Source organism: Trachinotus anak, unplaced genomic scaffold, assembly GCF_046630095.1.
Source record: "Trachinotus anak isolate AG129_WGS33_773 ecotype Australia unplaced genomic scaffold, CSIRO_AGI_Tana_v1 ptg000028l, whole genome shotgun sequence".
Taxonomy (NCBI): Eukaryota; Metazoa; Chordata; class Actinopteri; order Carangiformes; family Carangidae; genus Trachinotus; species Trachinotus anak.
Window position 1 is genome coordinate 15,164,531 of NW_027273879.1, and position 17,115 is coordinate 15,181,645.

A 17,115-nucleotide genomic window follows, 5' to 3' on the forward strand; every position below is an offset into this window, starting at 1 on the left:
CCTTTGTTTTTGAAGATATGCTGCTACAAATGAAGATGAGTCGGTGGTTATTAAATAGTACAAACTAATGACATGGCCTCTTTGTTGATAATTTTGCCTTTTCTCAGGGAGTGGACAGATGGGAGAAAAAGAAAAGGAACACAGCCGACTGTCACTGCCAAGAACGAAATTGGAGCCAATTAAATGTAAAACTAAAGACTGCAATCAACCCAAAGGGCATCCATCAATTAACAAATGAATACAGGTGAAAAGGAAGCAAATGTATTTAAATTTATTCACCGACTGTAATTGCATGTACCAGGACTTTGACATAACGACTGATGCAGACAATATTCCCTCACTAAAGAGTGCTACAGAACATTAGTTGGTGTCAGTCACTCAATAGTGTGTCTGTGTGTGTGTCTGTGTGTACTGTGCGTTTATGTCTTTTGTCTACACTGTCAAAGCCATCTGCCGTTTTCATCTTGTGTCTTTCACAATTATCCTTTAACTCTACCTCTGTAATGTCATCTTTGCAAAGAAATGCAGACATTAAGACATACAGTGAGTGGAAAAGACAGCGATTGAATGAAAGCAACACAATTAGAAAGAGATAATCTATTGGGGGAAGAGGGTGGGTAAAAGATGGCAGGGGTAAAAAGTCATTTGAAAGGTCAATATTTATAGAGGTGTGTGGTGTTAAGAGCCTATAAAATTGCCTTAAGAAATGAATAGAAAAAGAAGAAGAGAAGGAATGAGGGCAGGGATGTGAGGAGTAAAGAAATGGGACGAGGAAGAGTCCAAAATGATACAGACAAGAAGGGAGAATGAGCCGAGTGAGGGTGACTGAACGAGGACAATAAGTGAGAGTAAAAGTCGAGGAAGGAAAAGGCAGAATGGGACCAAGTTTGAGAATAAGAAAATCTTCCAAACAGAACAACTAAAGAGTAATATAGCACACGCATAATACAGTCTGCTGATGAGTGGCCATATAGCTTTCCTCCGGTCTGAATCTCGTTAGTGTTAATTGGGCTGAGTCTATCACCTAGACAGAAGGGCTTGGACACAGCCATCGCTTGGACATATGGCCAGCAGCATGATCCAGAAAGCTGCCAGAAAGAGGGATTACTGTCACAGTGATATGGGTAATCACAGAGGATTCTCTCATAATAACACTAAGGACATACTGGAGTTCAGGAATTACAGCACAGGGAAATGTACATTGTATCTCTAAACAACATCATCATTGTTGCATGCTATGGTGGTATGATTACCATTGTTTTGTGCAGTATTGCAGCAGAAGAAAGTTTAGTGAAGCCTCTTCACTTTTTGTATAAATTAAACAAATGAGATACAATGCGTGTTATAGGCAATGACAGGTGGATTTTGTTACCTTTGGAAGCAGCCAGGCAAGCTATTGACAACTGTTTCCAGTCTTTAGGCTAAGCTAAGTTAGCTGGCTAATGGCAGTAGCTTCATATTTAGCCAACAGATGAGAGTGGTATTGATCTCATCTGACTAAGACAGTGAGTTATAGCAGGGTCGTCTGCACCCTCTACACTTTTATCTGACTGGTATTTTTTCTATGCTCAGTTGGCATCCATCAACAAACATTACAGTTTGTCTTACCAGGGAAAAATCACTCTCTATTTATCGCATTGTGCACTGCATTTACGGCCATTTTATTTGAGTGTCCAAATTCTTGGTGGGTCTATTTTATCCACAACATAGTGCCCTCAAAAATGTCATTATGGAATTAACAACAGCAGTGTGTTGCTTGACTCAGCTGTCAGTGATGACACAAAATGATTAGTACATTTCTGAAATCTCAGTTTACTGCATATTTTGAGGTAAACTATTGAGTGTCCATTATATGATATGATATGAGTGAAAGAGTGGAAAATGGACACAGTGCTAGTGTGCTGTAATACAGCTTTATCTCACAATCAGGTCAAGTCAGCATTTTAAAGTGGCACTTAAGACTGTATTGATATTTACAAGTGATCCTATGACTATGTATATGTGAGATGGACAAATCCACTAAACCAAATGATGTAAACATAGCAAGACTCAAGATTCTAGCATTTAGTGACAATAGGAAGATGTTTCGCTGAAGCAGCTGCTGCACAGTAAAACAGAGGTTAAATAAGAACAAATAGTGAACTTACATGATAATGATGGTAATTCAAAATCAATCAATTAATCAAAACAATTCAAATAAAATAAATATATTTACAGTTGGGTATAGGCTCAGAAAACATGCATTAGACATGAGATGTTTTGTGCACTGACCTTGGTGAAATCACGTACAAAACAAGCTGTCTAATAAAGAACTAATGAAAGTTCTGTTTCATTCACCACTTTAAGACATTTGACCCGGTTAGGGTCACCTCCTTTCTTGCACCATGCTGCTTCGATTGTCAGCCTGCTGCCTATTTCTGGCTGTGTCTCTTCCACATAATCCTAGATGTGTGTTATTATCAGGATGAGAAAAATCATTTTTGGAGATGGTGGTCTGTGGCACTGCCAACATGCAGACTTGGGGATTTGGGAATGAACTGCACCAGTCAGTATTTCCAGCTCTCATTATTTAGGGTACAGGGTATAGAATACATCTTTCCCATGATGACACTTCAAACTTTATTAACAGGTTGTTTTTTCTTTTTAATAGCTTACATAATAATTGATTTTCATACAGTTCTATACATACAAACTATGTCCCCAAAACTATGAAACTATGAAAATTGCCAGTTACAAACTGGCTCAGTGAATGTGACAAGACGCAACGTTAAACTAAAATCAAACAATTTCACAAATAAGCATTTGGGTGTGGGAATTAGTAAGTTCAGCCATGAAAGCAGTGTATGAATTAATGGCATATGTGCTGTGGAGGGGCTGTATGTGCAAAAGCAAACCATAATGCCAAATCTCGATGTCAGCAGTTGGAAGAGAGAGGGGCAAATAAGCACTTGGGCCAGCTTTCGTTGTCCAGAAGACCTGCATCAGCTGACGACCCTCATGTCAACCAATCGCCTGCTGATGTTGGCCAGGACAACCTTCAAGGCATTGGAAGGGGCCTCACACCACTTTCCAATAAACATCTCAATCTAAGTGAATAAAGATGTAGTAATTAATCGAAACATCACATTTTTTGTTCCTTTCAAACCTCTGGCAAAAAAAAGTGTTTTTACATATGGTAGAAACACAGTGAACATGAGCCACACAGTGGGAGAATTATGGAGGGGAGGTGGCTTATTTACAAACACATGCTACTCCATAATGACTGCATTGGTCCTGGGAGAAACTATGAAACCTAGAAACTATGTTTCTATACAACTAAATGGGAGAAGTTTAGGAAACCTGATTGCCTCTGATCAAGATATCCAGTCCTGCGGTTTAAGATCCACCTGTAGTGACAACAGCATTGTTGTACTGTCTTCTGGTTATGTTCAGACACTCACAGCTCTCAGGGAAAAACTGTGGTCTGATTTAATACAGAGGAAGTACACAGTGACTTCAGACACAATGTATTTATTTTGTTTGGCTGTGCTTTTGTTGCCTAAACCTATTCATAGACTGGTGTGACAGTCATGTACTTTGTACGCCTGCCATCCACCCCAACCACCTCCTAGCGACTCCACTGCTGTTTATACATGCAGCGCTTCATTCATTCAAAAAATATGCTGCCCCTGAACATGATCCAGCCAGCAATTATATTTCTTACACAACAGATTTACTGTTGCAGTTCAGGGTTGCCTGTATGTATATGAATGTCTGTGTGTTAGTGTGTTTGTATTCGGCCTGTGGGTCTCTTATTCTTTAGGCTACATACTGACTGTCACTGATTGCTAGGTTGAAAAACCAGGGACCACACAGGTTCAGATGGTGTGTGTCATTGTGCCAGTGCTCTGCTGTGTGTACTGTAAGTGTGTGTGTGTTTGCTCACTGTGTGCACTTGTGTATTAAATAAGTGTAAAATGGCAACTGCATAAATTCCAACACTAAACAGTTGAATGGAGACTTCACATCCATTATCTGCACTGACTGCGGTTGACTGTTGACATGTTAAAAATACCTTAAATTTGGCGAGGATTTTTCTCTAGAAACGTTTAAAAAGAGTCAGTGAAACAGACTGTTTTTCTTTGGCGTTTCAGCAGGTGTCAAGCAGACAGTCTGCTATCATCTCATTATTTCTGCTTAGCTTTGAAAAAAAAAGAGATGGAGGGAATATGAGAGGAGAGAGCGAGAAAAGGAGCAATTTTGTTTTTGCAAGCGATTTTCCCAGCTAATGAATTCTGACCTTTTGAATGTTTACTTGTCCGCTTTTCCTAGATGAGCTGGGTTTTGAGTTAAAAGAAAAAAAAGTGGTTTTGAAACTGAAACAGTACCTTGTGAAAACTTTTAAACACACTGTGTTTTGGGGTTCTTAGGAGAAATGTATAATTAGTCAGAAGAGTGTTGTTGAGTGAATGTTTCTTTTCGCTCTTGCTCTTTTATCTCTCTCTTCTCCATCTATCCTCTTCATCTTTTCATTTGCTCCCCATCTCTCTAACTTTTTTTTTCTATTTTGCTGAGCCTGGCCAACAGATGGGAGGAACTGCGATTTATCTCTCTGGCGATGACTGAAAGAAAGCTCATACCACACACACACACACACACACATGCTGCACATACTGTAGACAAACCAGACTTAACCTTCTTTAAACACTAATTAATCACCTCACCCAAAAAAAAAATAATTCCATCTTAATGTCCTTGATGCACTTTTGATAGCACTTTTCCTCAATTTACTGATTGTTTAATGTGCCTAACTCACTTCAATGCTAATGTGCAATTATTATCTGATGTCATGGGATGAATTATAAAGAGCTATTCTTTATACTCTTCATGTGTCATGTCTACGCATTTTATTTTTTTGCCATTTGTCATATGTCATTTAACATCATTTTTGTCAGGGTTATGGTTGGTGGCGTATACAAACACACACACACACACACACACACACACACACACCTATCTATCTATCTATCTATATGTATGTGTGTGTGTGTGTGTGTGTGTATGTATCTTGAACATCTAACAAACTGGTGATGGCTAACCAACCAGACATCATGTTGGTCGACAAACGACAGAAGAAGGCAGTGGTGATAGATGTAGCAATCCTAAGCAACAGCAACATCAAGAAGAAAGAACATGAGAAGCTTGAAAAAGAGAGTATATGGTATGGTATTCATACTCCTTTTGGTGATCCCAGGCTGGCAATTATGTGTTCCTCTTTTTCTTTCAGCAAGGAAAGTTACATAAGAGCTGCAATTAGCTTTAAACTTCTGTTTATTCTAAAGGGCTTTGGTTTATGTTTGGATGCAGGTTCAATCCTTAATGAGGGAAACCCTAATAAGTTACTTTGACCTCCTTCTAATGATGAGCTCAGCTCCCAGGTGAAAAAAAAAAAAAAAAAATAAAATAAAACTGCTACTCCGAGAAGAGCAAAGTTGATTTACTATAAAGCTCATTGGGTGGAAGCGGTCCAATATATCTTAATGGAATGACTCTTTTCTGAATATCTGAATATGAATGAAGTGTTTCTTTTTTATGCTTGGACCCTTTAACTTTACTGCCCGGTGCCACATACACTCACAGCCCACAAGGCTTTTAAACCATTCACTCAAGTAAACACAACATCCATACAAAGCGTTGCATGAATTTAATGATACTATTAGGTGTAGGCATGGGATATTGTTCAGAGGTCTTGAAGTGCAGATTCAAGGCCGAACATCTGAGTCTCAGATGGGTCACACGGAAGACTAATTGGGTCAAGCGGCAGGCGAGGAAGTCTGTTCAAAGCTCTTCAACACTCCGTTGGCCTGTGTACAATTCCCGTATGAAATACTTTAGTCAGTGTTATTGTTCAGTAGTAAATGTGTCATTCTGCGAAACATCTGTAGATCAAACACCACTGAGAGGAACCACTGCTGTTGAGGAACAATATGGCGACTGATGATTGCACATGTCACACATGACATTTCCAGTTGTGAGTGATTGTTTTATCTCCCATCTGCCATTCAGAACTTTGACAGCAGGATAACTTCCTCTGTCTTGTGATTGTGAATAATATGTATGGTCCCGTGCATGTTGTTTGTTGCAGTGTTTTTTATAATGCAAATTAATAAGAAACAAAACAAAAAAAAAATCCATTCATCTTTTAATTGAATTTTAAGTGTGTCATCTCACATGTAGCATATTCACTGAAAAATAATTAATTGACAGGAAAAAGGCACAGCGCGCTAGACGTTGTATGCATATATGTTCTGGACCACACAGGTGAGCGCTCATGGCCAGAGACCAGGTAGAGGAAGCTTCTCTTGCATCCTTGGTGGCCGACCCCTGGCAGACATACAGCAGGTGCAGGGGGGTGATGGTACATGTGTCCTGGTGAGATTGTGAGGAGCATCTGAATGAGCTCTGGTCTTCCCTGGGGTGAAGTTGAGCTCACTGGTTATTGTGACAGAGGCATCCCACTCATCTTTACAGATGGCCTATGCCAAAGTGCCAGAGCATGTTTAGAGCTGTGTGGTCTATGAGGAGAATGATGTGCTAGCAGTAACAGTAGTAATGCCATCCAGCCCGGCAGTGTTATATAAGAGTTGATGACAATAGGTATTTTAGACACCATTGAGACAAACTGTAAACCAGCTTCTTTCTTCCACAGACTTTGCTGCTGCAAGTTTCCTCTGGCAGCTGTGTCTCATCTGTCCACGTACTAGTAATGGAACTGAAACCATAATGACTCCATATTCTCAGTGCATGACACACCTGTCAAACCGTGACAATCATCAGACAGCTACTAAATGAGCACTTGATAGGTAATTAGCACTAGCTCAGGCTAGCGGTGTCCAACAAAAGGGAAGTCAATGAGACATGTGGACATCACTCATTAGGCATCACTCAATAGGGAAAATTTCATCCAAATCAATCTGGCAAACATATTTCTGCACAAAAAGGCTTGGAAAGCTTTTGAATCCAATCTGTTCATGTGCACATGAGTCAGTTGAACCACTGAATAGAACAGAATCTACAATACATGTGCTTTAGACATGGTTTGTAAGCGCAAGCAAAAATCATGTCAATGATGGAAAAACCGCAGACACACCTCTAATATGCCTCCCCTCTCACTGTGGGCCTTCACAAATCAGCATACAGCCGAGTCTACAGTAATTTTCTTTTCCTCATAAAACCGTATTTGTGAGGATTTAGTCCAAAAGTACTAAAGACCAATATTTCCCACAATATTTGCACATGCCGTGCAGCCTCGGTTCACCATAAAATATGGCGTGGTGTGAAACTGGCACTACCACATCATGCTGAGTACAACTTAGTCTCACTTCGTCAACTCAGAGCCCCACCATCTGCCACGTTCTGTCACATTAATATTAGAGCCCATTAACTTTTATTCCTCTGGTTCTGTCCTATTTTTGTGTGGGTATGAGTGTTTTTTTTTCTTTCACCATTCACAATAAGAGTGTGGTTTATCCTCAAAGGCATATATTTCATACCAAGTATTTGTCCTTTTTGTTCTAAATCCCTCATGATCTAAAGCTGAGTTTGTTGACCAGTGCTGTGCCAGGAAAAGGCCTGCAGGCTGTGTATGCCAAGCAGGTGTATATCAAGTTTTAAAAAAGGAAACCTTTCTATTTGATGCAAGATCAAGCACAAGCCAGTCAGACAGCCTGCCTGCCAGACAGGCATGGGGGTGTCAGTGGAAGAAAAACAAAGCGAAAAGGAGCTGCTGCTGCAGCTTTTCCCTAAAAGCTCGTTAATCCCAATTTAGCTGTCACAGGGATGAGGTAGATGTGCGTTCGTGTGGTTGTGTGTGTTGACATGCATGTATGTGTGTGAGAGAGAGAGAGAGAGAGAGTGAAAGAGAGAATGGGAAGCAGCAGATAAAGTCTCCTTACTCTCTTGCTTCGAGAGCTGTCACATCAACCAGCCAATTAGCCTGATGGCCAATGAAAAGTTAATTTCCTCGGTCTACTAGCAATGCTATGTGTTTGCTAGGGTCGGGGTGAACAGCGGTTTAACTCTATAAAAAGCATTCATTTAAATTGTGCAGAGCAGCGGTCTGAAAAGTGAAGTCTTACAAAGCATGATTGCTAATGAAGGTCAAATGCAACAGCAGATTTTACCAAGTCATGTATGAAAATAAGACTATGAAGTTTTCTTATTTTGTTCCAAAATTCTTCAGAGAAAAGACTCATTTAAACTCTCTCATACTTGGTCAGTCTTATATTTTCTTACATAAGTCTTGTCTCCAATCTTTTTGCTAAACATGACCCAGCTTGATATTGATCTTGCTCTTATTCAGGCACAAAAGAGGATATACATGAGGAAAATATATAATCAAATATAATCAAATTTTGATGTTATTCTTTGAATTGTGAAGCACTATGTGACTAGTGTCTGTGAAAAGTGCTATATAAATAAACTTTACTTACTTACTTACTCATTCAGGAAAAGAGGCAGATTTTTCTTCCTATCAGAACTGTAGAAGTCAATACATCTGCTCACTGACAGTAGACAAGTTCGGAAAACTGTTCACAATAAAGCAGTAATAACAGACTTTTTGACTACTTGTGGTCAGCAGAGCAAGCAACAACTGCAACATCAACATATTATCAGCTTTTAAAGTTGTTGAACGCATTGGCAAACAGTTGTCTTTTTACATATCCAGTAGACATGGAGCAACATTAGCATTAACACATCTTTCTGGCTATGTAATAAAATAAACTACAAGTTATGTTTTCCTTTTAGTCCCTTTTTAGTCTCCAGTAACCCCAGAGGACGAAAATAATCTAGGTATTTAGCTGCTAAATGCTCTCTATCTAGTCTCTGACTTCTGTCTTTACATTCAGTATATTTATTTTATCACTGAAGCTGGGGATTGATCAAAGTGCTAAGAGTTGACCAAAAAAGTGAAGTTGCAGGCCACAAATCCAAAACAGATCCAGGGTTTCTGTGTGTTTATCACCACAAGTGACCCCTTTCACATTACATATAGAAATTGAATCCATTGTTGATAGAAAAATATTGATTCATGCAGTGTACAAAATCAAATAAAAGACATTTGAAAACCTCTTACATGTGAAAAGTCAACTGCAGTCAATATTAAATCCTGAGTCAGTCCAGAGACAGTTGAGCTGCCTTTTAGTCAGTCAATATTCACACACTACAAAGGCTGAAGTATCTATCAAGATGCATGTCTTCTGAATGCCCAGACCAATTATCCTCCATTCACTATGCACTCTGTGAGACTGTGCATATATCTGTGTGTCTATGAGAGAAAGAAAGAGAGAGAGTAGTGTGGCTCTGCCTCCCTCTCTCAGCTTTTAATTAGTGCTGAATGTACAGAGACTCAAACAATGTGAAGCATGCACATATCTGCAAGGGTTTAATCCATGAGACACACCTGGAAGGCTGCCAGGAGCAGGGGGAGCAATCTCTTACACTCTCATCACCTGTTTCAGGCACACACACACAAACACACACACACACACACACACACACAGACAGACAATCATCCAGTCTCCTTGTATTCCAAGACCTCTCTCATTGTTTAATTGTTTTCTTTAAAAGGCTTTTCCTTACTTGCCCAGTGTCACTTTAAATTTCAGATTATGGATCTGCAATTTTCTCCCTCACCTCACATAGATGGTGAGGTGAGTGAGATGAAATTCTAGACACAAACTAAGAAGTTGCACGTTTAGTTTTTGAATAAATTACACTCTACTTATCTTCTCGTACTTCACATCAGCTCCTACTATTGTCAGTTATCCTCCCACAGGCCTGTCTGCCATGACTAACTTACATATGTACAGTATCTACTCTCTGTTAAAGATTTACATTCAATTGCAGTGCAGGAAATGTGTGATGGGTAAAGCAAGGTAAGCCTTCAATGACATTTTATTATTTAGTCATAGTGACAATGATTTCCTAGTCAATAAAGCCTTTACCATCCCGCTTAGATTTTTCAAACTGATGTTGGACCAATGTGAAAGGTTTGTAGTAGCTGTTGAGGTTATATAATACGATATTTTTTAAAAATACAGTATATATAAAAAAAATATAGTTAAATAAGTGCGGCATAGTGGCATGGCATAGTTGTCCTGATATTAGGGACACCTACATCAGGGACAGACAGAACTAACATCTGTAAAAGCAATAGCCAATCTCAAAAACTAGCTATGCTAATGCTGATCATGCCAGTATTTGTGTTTTACAATACTCCACCACAAACTCAGATGTTTTAATCATATATTATCATCAATGCCAGCTTCCAATGCAGGTCGAGCACTTTGGTTCCCTCAGAGCGCTGAAGTGTCTGAGGTCACCTTACAGCCACAATTTCTGTAGTATCTTACTTTTTCTTGAACTGCAGCATAAATCCCTTTGTAACTGCTGGATACCTGTAACACCTAGACCTGTATTTTTCCATTCAGACCCTCAGTAACTAAACATTAGATACTGACAGAACGTTTTCCTGATTGTCCGACATCTGACTGAACTTAATTGCAATCTTTCACCTTCCCACAACAACAACAACATAAACACCAAAGTAAACACTGAAGAGGCTGACACTGAAGGTCAGATTTGTTAGAAAATAGTCTCAAACAAGTTTTGGGTTTCAGCTGAGAAAAACAACTATTTTGTGTCTCTTGGGATTTTAAAATCCACAAAAATCAGTGCAGAAAACAGCAGGAAACCGACTTCCCCTTTCAATCAAATGCCTGTTATTTTTCACAATACTTGCATGTAAAATGCACTTGACAATGGAACTTCTTCAGTCCCACATGTCTCTGCCGGATGCCATCATTCTATTTTATCTATTTATTTTTCATCCTGTTTTTATGCATCTTTCTAGAGTGGCTTCACAGCTACTGTTTGACTTTGTAAATCCCTCTCTGCTTTGAAAATTGACTTTTACCTATTTTCGCTTCTTCCCACTTACCCCTGCTCAGCTTTGTCTTTTACTTCATATACCTACTTTTTCACACTCTCCATTTGAGTTCAGTCAGGTCCCAAAAGCTGAATGCTTAGTGGTTCAACTCATAATTCCATCCATCATTAAATATTAACAGAATGAAACAAGTGTCCTCAGTTGTAAAAAGTGATAAAGGAGTGGAGTATAGTAGCTCAAGGGGTGTCTAATGAAAATTTAATATTTCTGTAATAGTGTTTTGACTGATATTTTCATTATTCCATAATGACATAGGAAAGTCTTAGCGGATGGTAATTAGCCCCCTATCCATATAATAATTCTCTCTCTGCTTTTTTCCTATTTCTGCTTCTCTTTCCTCTATCAAATGTCATAATTCAGCACATCATTCTTACTTTGGGAAATTAAAACCCCTTTAAGCAATTCTTTTTCTCCACCCTGCAACAGCATCTGTGTTTTTTGGCAAAGCCTGTCGCCATGTGCGTTCACCAACATCCGGCTGCCAGTGTTCCCTGATCTGACTACCTGGATATAAAGAGTCCCCGAAACAGACAGTACACATTCCTTGAGCGGGTGCTGCCAGAGGTTTACTGTTCACTGAGTCATGTCGAGGTGAAACTGCCAGAAAATGAAAATGTAAAGTGAGTTTGGGCTCAGTGCAGCAGTTTTTTATTGATTATTTTCTGCTAATAGATACTTTTTGACATATTTTAATATATTATAATTTATAGCCAACTCACCCTTATTGAAAAAAATAACAGTGCTATTCCGCAGTCGATTGAAGATGTAACCTGTAAATTTGAAAATACTTTAGTAAAGAGGGAGTCTGGATCATATAGTTACATTCACTGTGATTTATTTCTTACTAGATACTGCAGCTAGTATCTACGATAACCAGGCAGCGTGCACTTACCCAAACGTGATATCATACATCAGCTTCTAAGGAGACCCAAGCACTCCAGGACCTAGATCAGTAAAAAGACTGACAAGCTCTAGTTTCACTGAACTCAACTTCATGGGCCCAAGCAGCAAGGCAGCTGAAGTACAAGCTGGTTGGGAGCATCAAAGTTGCTAACATTTTTTTTTAGTCTGCTTTCAAAGCACTTCAAGCATCAGTGTAAACAATTTGTCCAACAATGATCTTAGCCATCTAAGCAAATGATGCAATGAAAGCAGTTAACTGGTTGTAAACAACAGCATGTTGCACTGTCTGACATATAAACGCAGGGATATTGTGTGCCAGGGTTGGTGTAAAACAGTCCTACATGGGTCAGCCTGTGGGGTGTCACCAACTAGATGAAATCCCTCTGCTGCTCAAACGCTGATCAGACTGAACTACAACCTGATTGAGCTGCAGCTCTGCAGGCTGTATCCGGTCCTGGCTCAGCCCAAGTCTCACCCAACTACTTCACACCTCACCTCAGCCATCTGCCCACTCCCACCTTATGATCTGTGAGAGGTATGCCGGATATTCAGCAGATTTAACACCGGGAAGGTGCCTGTCTCCTGAGCTAGGCCTCATCTCTCCTGCCTTTCTCCAGCACTGCACCACTATTTCTGATATCCTCAGTCAGTGCGTTTTCATGTAGGTACATAATCAGGTAACTACTGGCTCTTGGCAGTAATCTGATTTCTAAAATGCCATGGCAACAAGAAATACAGTTTCTGGCAATGAGGTAGGGGATTAGAGGAACCGAATTAGCACAGCTACATTTCTGCCAAAATAAAGGGCTACTCTGCTCCACTCTCATTACTTTCAAGTGAATGTATGAATGACAAAGACTTATTTCACTTAATAAGAAAGCCATTGTCAAAATAGGATTGAGATAGGGAAGAAGTCTGATTGCTGGCTTTCTGCACCTATAGGCAGATTTTACAGTAATCAGATTACAACAATTCATATAAATGTGTATAACCTCATGACTATATAACTGAGAAATAAAGAATCAGAAACTTGAATGACTAATAGCCCATCATCCTAACATCTTCAGTCCTCAGCCTTCAGAAAAGTCAAAAACCCTTAGCTGGTCCCCCTGCAGTTCATCAACCAGGCTTACAGCCAACGGCTGAAGCAGCCAGCAATAGACTGCACATCATCCTGCAGCATCTACAGTGTGCGAGGATTTCATTTTTGGAGCTCTTGCTCTCCAAGCTCTTCAGTTGAAAGAACTGGTATCTCTCTTGGTGGATCTTTCCCAACAGAAAACGCCATGTAATGCGAGAAGAGCACCTCTCTGACTCACTGTCAGCACAGAAGTAACTGTGCTACAGCTTAAAATAACTGAAGAGATGTTCAAGCTGAACTATATATGTGTCTGCCAGTTTGTGTTTGTGTGTGCACCTGAGCAAGTGTTTGCAGGAGAGAGGGGTTTGGTGTGCTGGGGAAATGTGGTATGACTATTTCCTTCCTGTGAGATTAAAATAGTGAATGCACACTCAGCTCCCACTTTATTAGGTGCACCTGTGCAATCGGATGCATCCTCATACAACAGCTCTGCCATAAATTCTACCTTTATGTGCAGTTTCTGTTGTTAGATATGTTTATTCAACTATATCCTTATTATTACATATATACACAAGGCATGACTCACATGCACATGGACACATTAATTTTTGTCTTTTTTAATCCCTGAAAACTTTTTTACTTTGGCATTAATAAAATGAAACTGCCAATGTGAACCTTACACTTACAGTGAGAAAAGTTCTCACTTACTATGTTTGGTCTTTGAACAAAGTTCATAATTGTAATAAAGTAAAAAACCTTTAATTATTAAAATTGATGCAATGCAAAGACAAAGCCCACAGCCCTTTAGCAGTTTTGAGTAAGGAATTTCCTAATATTTTGATAAGAAACCCAATTTTAGTTTGATGAATAATGTAAATCAGTTGAATATCAAAGTGAGAAATTAAGAATACATGCACCAGCACGATGAGAAAAAAAAATATTTGAGATATTCTGATCTGATTGCACAGAATCCTTCTTTGAGATGAGATGCTGCTGGCATATTCTCAACCTGTGATTAAAGACAGATGCTTTTCTAATTGCTCAAACATGCACTAATGATGCCGATGTTATTTACAGCTTAGTGATGCACTGTTTGTAATTATTGAAAACATGACCTCTCCTCGTCCTTCATGGGGAATCGATGAAGACAGTGTGGCACGCTGGAGATGGAAATTTGAGGCGGTGGAGTGCAGGTTGGGTGGTTGGAAATAGAAGATGTTTTTTTTTTGATGTTGGGTCATTGACATGGACTGATTAACAGTTCAGCTGGGAAATATTTATGATGGAATTAACACTCATGTTCACTCAATGAGATACAAAATGAAAATAGGAAGGGTAAAAACCAGTATAGAGTTTAAATTTCTAAAAATGTACACTGGTGGTCATGAATATTTATGTATTTACATGTTTAACAAGCCACAATATCTCCTTGAGTTGACACTGACATGTGCAATCCATCATTATTGTTTCTCTGTTGATGCTTTACGATTGTCCATGACTGAGAGCTTACCCAAATGTACAAATATTGCACAGATTGGAGTGCGTGGATGCCTTTCCTATCATTAGACATTGTCTCTTAGCTCTGGCACCTCCAACAAGCCTTCATTTGGTGAACAGCAATCTTTATTAGAGAAAATCCACTTAAAAGATCCAAAATAGGAAATTCTCTCTTTACATAACTTTCACACGCATTAATTCAGTGGGGTTGCCAAACTAAAAATGGCTGTTTAAATAGGGAGAGACAGGGGATGATGGAACAATGTTGGCTGACATGGGCATGGGTCAATGAGAAAAGAATTAGTGAAATGTGCATGTAGCACATTTTTTCTCCTGCCATAATTCTCTCCCTGTCTTCTCTCTTTCCAGAAGTGGTCATCAAAAGCTGTTATCTTGCAATTACACTGCTTAAGTGCTTCAAAACTACTGCAGGATTTTCTCTCAGAGAGACAACAGAGGAGGCCTTTTGACACATTCACCACGGAGTTAGTGGATACGCACCTTTCTCAAGATATACCTGTGCACATTTTCATCTGATCTTACACAATATCTGTGACACCAATATGACACTTTCTGCACCATTAATAATTGCAATTCCCAGCTCATGTGTGTACATAGCTAATAGTGAAAAAAAAGAGTAATAGAAATAGAAATAGTAATAACACAAAAAAACAATTCCATTAGGGCCTGTCTATATATTTGTCTTAAAAGTAATTTAGACAAAAGTATTGGCTTTTCACATCTAACATCTTGTGAGTCATTGTAGAGGCTGTGATGAAATGACTTAGTGTGAAGATGAGTGCCACTTTGTTAGTGTATTTCAAACAAGTCAGCAGCTGAGATAAAACACATTTCTATAAACCTTGTAAAATAATAAAAAAACAAAAAACAAAAATTAAATTGAAATAAACCTGCAGTTGTTGAAAAACATTTGATGAGCTTAGTTATAGTATGTTAAAAACAGACAGTACATATTTTTGAGGTTTAACTGTGCTAAAAGCAAATTTATAATACAGAACACAGGAGGAAGAGGTGGCAGGCTTCTCAAAAAACACAAAATGATATAAGACAAAAGTCGACCTTAAACTGAAAAAAAAATAAAATAAAACCTAAACTATTCAACAAAAGGCACCAAAAAATGTATTTATTGAAATGAAGTTTCAAGTGCCAATAAATTAATATAAATAAAAATCTATTTAATTCTACGTTCTGCAAAAACTGTGACATTTTGTTGTGAAACTACAACATTCCAAGCTGGAGTTATGGCTCATTGAGATTTCTGGCAAGAAAATTGTCCCAGAGGAAGAACTGAGACTCAAAGATATTAGTGGTGTGTTTTGTTTAATAAACATGCTTTTTAACTAATTTTGATTGCTTCATCATAGTAGGCTAAGGAATATTGCCTAATAATTGGAATGTTTTCATTTTATTTTCTAGATAAACATTTGAAACCAGGGTAGTATAATGAACCTTGTATAAGCAGGTAGTGGTCTAATATATCACATGAGGACAGCAGGGCATGAACCACGAGAGAACCAAGGCAAAGACCCAAGAAGAGATATGTGAGGGTGGGCCAGTTGAAAGTGATGTTATACCATCAAGTTCAACCAAAAAAAGACAGATTTGGGCTCCAATAAGTAAGCATTATTTGCGTACACCTGGTAGCTGTCATGTGTGATAGTCAACCCTGGGATAAACAGAGCAGAGAAGTGAATGTGGTCACTCAGTCTTCCACTGCCATTAAGTCTGTGTCCCGTAAGTGAATACGCACCATGCTTTGTGCGTCTGCAACTGTCTAAACAAAAGTACCACCAGAGCGGGGCACAAAAGTGAAGCACGTCCATGCAGTGTGTTTCAAGGGTGAGAGTGAGTTGAGAGGGAGGGGTCACAAACCCCAACTTCAATGTTTTTGGGGGGTTGTGGCCCGAAATGATTGAAAACCACTGCACTGAAGAATTGCTGGCAGGGTGTGACAGACCTTTTTGGAGAGACAGGTGTAAATGATTTAGGTGAGCACATCTCCAGGATCTTGATATCGTGCACGCTGGCTCTCTGTCACAGGTTACTGGGACGCTCAATGGAACTGAGCCATCATTAACAAAGTTTGCTTCGGCTGTGCACTTCCTGCTGGGATAAGTCAAAATGTCTGCCATGAAAAAGTTGTGTTCAGCTCACCTGTAGACACCTCCTCAAACTGATGAGAAAACTATTATATTAGACGGAGCAACAAGCTCTACCTTGTTGGTTTTGCTGTCAATCTCACCTGTTGCTTCTGTCCTCGCTGGCTCTCCCACAGCATCATGTTGGCAGCTGTCCTCCTCCTCCTCTCCTCCAGCTCTCTCTTCTTGAGCTGCCACCCCTTCCTGACCCTCTCTTGCTGCTTCAGGTGCCACAGCAGCACTGGTTGAAACCTGGAAATATTCAAAACAAATTAATTGGGTAGCGAGTAACACTGGGTAGACTGTTCAGTGCTCCCATGCGTGTTTTCAGCACTTTGTTTTCGTAATACCCCTGGTTCAGACTGTCTGTGAGCCCCCAATATTCATGTGGATTGTCAGACAGTCAGAGTTTAAGAATTAACATGAACAATATCCACTTGCACAAGTGGCTTTGCTAGACAGCAACAACTGCAGCAACCCTGTAG

General features: G+C 39.3%; 1 long non-coding RNA gene across 1 annotated transcript in view; it reads right to left on the reverse strand.

The window, feature by feature from the left end:
• Positions 1-5,114: 5,114 nt before the first annotated feature.
• The window catches only part of LOC139611042 (uncharacterized), a 108,775-nt gene continuing 96,774 nt past the window's right edge, over positions 5,115-17,115 (reverse strand). The window contains exon 3 of the long non-coding RNA XR_011686243.1: positions 5,115-16,882. This is a non-coding gene — a long non-coding RNA (uncharacterized lncRNA). The remainder of the gene's footprint in view (positions 16,883-17,115) is intronic.